At 42.1% G+C, this 5,678-nt stretch overlaps 1 non-coding gene across 1 annotated transcript; it reads left to right on the plus strand.

Moving 5' to 3' along the window:
* Positions 1–3,787: 3,787 nt before the first annotated feature.
* On the plus strand, positions 3,788–3,861 carry Trnat-ugu. Its single transcript has one exon. It is a non-coding gene; the product is annotated as a tRNA-Thr (tRNA).
* Positions 3,862–5,678: the final 1,817 nt, after the last annotated feature.

A 5,678-nucleotide genomic window follows, 5' to 3' on the forward strand; every position in this document is an offset into this window, starting at 1 on the left:
GATTGGGAAATGTTCCCAGTAAACCGCAGCACTGAAAAAGCCTTCACAGAGGCGGATTGGTGATTGATAGCTTGGATGAATAAGTACAAATTTCTAGTGGATAGTGGGGCAAACGAATCGGTTTGGGTCTGGACCTTGTGCACAAGAGGAGACTGGCAAATCAAAGGCACAGATTACACGCAGTAGGGGATAACAGGATAGATTCAGTTGGAATAACTCAGTTCGAGCTTAAATTTGAAAACACATCTTTTCGTGGGCAAATGAAAGTGTTGCCATCTGTGGCTCAGGATTTCCTGCAGTACTTGGATTAGACTTTCTGGTTAGGCATCATGCTAAACTCGATCTTTGGCAACAAACAGTTGAACTCAACAGGAATTCGCTTCTGCTGGGTGCAACAGTTGCAAATGTAAAGTACACCCATTACTGATTATGTGCAGCACTATGTTTCCTTTCATTGTGGCTTCTTTAGCGATTTGTTTTATAGTTTTTTTAATATTGTTCTGTGCACTATCAAAGGTGTTTATTACTTATGTCATTAACTAGAATATTGGCACCTGAGCTTATGTCAACTACTGTCTCTTAACTCTTCCACTTTTTAACAATCTCACTTTTGTCGTGTTCTATTTCATCGCTTTTTATTACTGTAATGCATTTTATTCGTTATAAGCTCATTACAGACTTCAACTATTGTACCTCCCTTTATTTTACGCTGTTCAATTAATCATTGAAAACTAGTGTATGCCAACATTAGCGAAATCTGGTGAACCTACAACACAAACGTCTTGTGGCTGCTACACGGCAACTTATTTTGAACAGTAGTGCTACTGACAACATGACTCGTGCATATGATGCTACTTATATATATTTGACGATGTTGGTGCTGGCTTTGCATTTAACATTTGACGATGTCTCTAAGGCTGCAGTACATTAGGACTTTGTTTTTATAAAACAGGTTTGCCTCTTCATACTTAAAGCGCACAAATGCATATATATGTCAGTAGTACTTTTCATTATGTTCTGTTACTTGTTTTTAAGTTGTAGACAATCTGCGAGTGTATTTATGTTTTTCCCCATTTTTTGCTGCAGATCTATTGATGGTCATTATAGACCGAAACCGGTAATCTGTTAACAAAAAGTTTGTGACCATAGACGTAAATTAAAGTAAACCTATTACTAAGGTAGAGCCAAATAAACTGTGCACAGCGGCATTAAAAGTTGTTTCAGATTGGTTACAGTAGATTCCTCAAAATATTAGTCTATCGCAGTTGCTGACGGGTCTGCAATATGCTAAAAATTCTTATATACAAGTGTACTGAAACCAATACAGGTTACTAAAGAACCTCCAGCCACTGATTAAACAGTTTATACATCAGAAGCTTGAGGAAGGCACAACATAAAACGGTGATAGCCCTTGGTCAGCAAGTATAGTAGTTGTACCAAAAACGTCACCTGATGGAACAAAGAAATACCGATTTTACTGTGATTACAGATTTTCAAATGAACGTACAGTAACTGACAAGGAAAGCATTTCTGAAGAAGAGAAATTTGTTAACATCGAGTATAGGTTTAAGTGTCAGGAAGTCGTTTCTGAAAGTATTTGTATGGAGTGTAGCCATGTATGGAAGTGAAACATGGACGATAAATAGTTTGGACAAGAAGAGAATAGAAGCTTTCGAAATGTGGTGCTACCGAAGAATGCTGAAGATTAGATGGGTACATCACATAACTAATGAGGAAGTATTGAATAGGATTGGGGAGAAGAGAAGTTTGTGGCACAACTTGACTAGAAGAAGGGATCGATTGGTAGGACATGTTCTGAGGCATCAAGGGATCACCAATTTAGTATTGGACGGCAGCGTGGAGGCTAAAAATCGTAGAGGGAGACCAAGAGATGAATGCACTAAGCAGATTCGAAAGGATGTAGGTTGCAGTAGGTACTGGGAGATGAAGAAGCTTGCACAGGATAGAGTAGCATGGAGAGCTCCATCAAACCAGTCTCAGGACTGAAAACCACAACAACATCCAATCCCTAATATAATCAAAACTTTGGATAACCCTGGGTCAGTGTAAATTTTTTCCACAACAGATTTAATCACCAAATTGAAGTATGTCCAGAAGATAGGCATAAGACGGAGTTTACAGCATCATCCAGTCACTACCAATATCACAAAATTCTCCTGAAACGTTCGATTACTTGTTAGATGGGGAACTTTAAGGTTTAAAACTGAAAAAATTCATGGTCTATTTGTACAACATCATAGTTATTGCTGAGGGTTTAGACGAACACATGAAATACATAAGTTATGACTAACTGACAACCTCAGCTGCCGACAGGTGTTGTTGTTATACCTCGATGTGGACAGCTGAAAATGTGTGCCCCGACCGAGACTCGAACCCGGGAAGCGTGCAAGGGATAAGTCCCTGCAGTCGCGCTATTCATCTGTGTCCTCGGTAGCTCAGATGGATAGAGCGTCTGCCATGTAAGCAGGAGATCCCGGGTTCGAGTCCGGGTCGGGGCACACATTTACAGCTGTCCACATCGAGGTATAACAACAACACCTGTCGGCAGCTGAGGTTGTCAGTTAGTCATAATTTATTCCAGGGAACAGCTGCATGGTCATCAGCAGTAACTGTTCTTTCGAAAAAAAAAAAAACAAGTTACTGTCTTCAAATATATAGTTAAAGGCTACCTAGCCATTGACCTTCGTCTGTGCGAATGCGCACAGGTTGCCCAAACTCTTACGGGAATCGCCAAAGCGTGCGCGAGTAATGAGTGGGTAAGCAAATGTCTATAAGGTACAATACATATGTAGAATTGTGGACAGTTGTGAATGTGACTCTCACGGGAAGCGTGCAAGGGATAAGTCCCTGCAGTCGCGCTATTCATCTGTGTCCTCGGTAGCTCAGATGGATAGAGCGTCTGCCATGTAAGCAGGAGATCCCGGGTTCGAGTCCGGGTCGGGGCACACATTTACAGCTGTCCACATCGAGGTATAACAACAACACCTGTCGGCAGCTGAGGTTGTCAGTTAGTCATAATTTATTCCAGGGAACAGCTGCATGGTCATCAGCAGTAACTGCTCTTTCGAAAAAAAAAAAAAACAAGTTACTGTCTTCAAATATATAGTTAAAGGCTACCTAGCCATTGACCTTCGTCTGTGCGAATGCGCACAGGTTGCCCAAACTCTTACGGGAATCGCCAAAGCGTGCGGAGTAATGAGTGGGTAAGCAAATGTCTATAAGGTACAATACATATGTAGAATTGTGGACAGTTGTGAATGTGACTCTCACGGGAAGCGTGCAAGGGATAAGTCCCTGCAGTCGCGCTATTCATCTGTGTCCTTGGTAGCTCAGATGGATAGAGCGTCTGCCATGTAAGCAGGAGATCCCGGGTTCGAGTCCGGGTCGGGGCACACATTTACAGCTGTCCACATTGAGGTATAACAACAACACCTGTCGGCAGCTGAGGTTGTCAGTTAGTCATAATTTATTCCAGGGAACAGCTGCATGGTCATCAGCAGTAACTGTTCTTTCGAAAAAAAAAAAAAACAAGTTACTGTCTTCAAATATATAGTTAAAGGCTACCTAGCCATTGACCTTCGTCTGTGCGAATGCGCACAGGTTGCCCAAACTCTTACGGGAATCGCCAAAGCGTGCGCGAGTAATGAGTGGGTAAGCAAATGTCTATAAGGTACAATACATATGTAGAATTGTGGACAGTTGTGAATGTGACTCTCACGGGAAGCGTGCAAGGGATAAGTCCCTGCAGTCGCGCTATTCATCTGTGTCCTCGGTAGCTCAGATGGATAGAGCGTCTGCCATGTAAGCAGGAGATCCCGGGTTCGAGTCCCGGTCGGGGCACACATTTACAGCTGTCCACATCGAGGTATAACAACAACACCTGTCGGCAGCTGAGGTTGTCAGTTAGTCATAATTTATTCCAGGGAACAGCTGCATGGTCATCAGCAGTAACTGTTCTTTCGAGAAAAAAAAAACAAGTTACTGTCTTCAAATATATAGTTAAAGGCTACCTAGCCATTGACCTTCGTCTGTGCGAATGCGCACAGGTTGCCCAAACTCTTACGGGAATCGCCAAAGCGTGCGCGAGTAATGAGTGGGTAAGCAAATGTCTATAAGGTACAATACATATGTAGAATTGTGGACAGTTGTGAATGTGACTCTCACGGGAAGCGTGCAAGGGATAAGTCCCTGCAGTCGCGCTATTCATCTGTGTCCTCGGTAGCTCAGATGGATAGAGCGTCTGCCATGTAAGCAGGAGATCCCGGGTACGAGTCCCGGTCGGGGCACACATTTACAGCTGTCCACATCGAGGTATAACAACAACACCTGTCGGCAGCTGAGGTTGTCAGTTAGTCATAATTTATTCCAGGGAACAGCTGCATGGTCATCAGCAGTAACTGTTCTTTCGAAAAAAAAAAAAAAAAACGAGTTACTGTCTTCAAATAAATACATAAGTAACTGATAGATTAAGAACAGCTGCCGCGCAGGATTAGCCGAGCGGTCTGGGGCGCTGCAGTCATGGACTGTGCGGCTGGTCCCGGCGGAGGTTCGAGTCCTCCCTCGGGCATGGGTGTGTGTGTTTGTCTTTAGGATAATTTAGGTTAAGTAGTGTGTTATCTTAGGGACTGATGACCTTAGCAGTTAAGTCCCATAAGATTTCACACACATTTGAACATTTTTTTAAGAACAGCTTGTCTCACATTGAGCATTGACAAATGTTATTTTGCATGTTCACAAGTTAATCACCTTTGGTATATTATTAGCCAAGAGGGAGTGAGGACAGATCCTCACCTCATTTCAGTTGTGCATGATTTCGCAGCTCCACAGACAGTACAACAGTTACAATCACTCTTTGGACTAGCAACTTCTTACCAAAAAGTTGTCAAAGAATTTGCAGAAATTGTGCAGTCATTGACTTGATTATTAAAAAAAGGAATTACGTCTCATTAGACATCAGGGTATCATACAGCATTTCAGAATTTAAAAGAGATATTAACTGCAGATTCTGTATTAGTTTTTCTTGTTTTTACCAAAGAATTTTATTATTATATGATGCAAGCAATACTGCTTTAGACGCCATTTTAAGGCAAAATGTAGATGATCAGGAACGCCCAGTAGCATGAGTCTCACCAGATGCACAAGGTTGACCACAGTTATTCAAATAAAGAGATAGAGATGTTAGACTTAATATATAGTATTTTGCTTATTTGTTGTTATTTGTCTGATCATAAATTTAAAGTACTTACACATCATGTGCCCTTGAGTGGTTCTTGGGACTAAAAGACCCTTCAAGTCGACTAAGAAGATCGGCACTGAAACAGAGAGAGTTTTAGTATGAAGTAGTTCACAAGCCTGGGGTCAAACATACAAATGCAGACATGCTCAGTAGGAAAATTACGGTGTCGTAACTATCCAGGCATTAGACCTAGTAGAAGGCCGCTGGAATCGTGGCCGAAACGTTGGTTTTTCTATAGCAGCAGTAGTTTTTACATTATGACGCGGTACCAAACCCAGAAAACTTTTATGTCGACTGACTCTGGCTGCGGAAGCCTACGCAATTATATCCAGGTCACATTTGACAGACGGTACAAGCAGCTGACAAGGAACATCAGTTCTCTTTCCAGCATCAATCCCGACTTGCGGGGTCTGCTGGTGAA

This window comes from Schistocerca americana, chromosome X (assembly GCF_021461395.2).
Source record: "Schistocerca americana isolate TAMUIC-IGC-003095 chromosome X, iqSchAmer2.1, whole genome shotgun sequence".
In the NCBI taxonomy this organism is placed as follows: domain Eukaryota; kingdom Metazoa; phylum Arthropoda; class Insecta; order Orthoptera; family Acrididae; genus Schistocerca; species Schistocerca americana.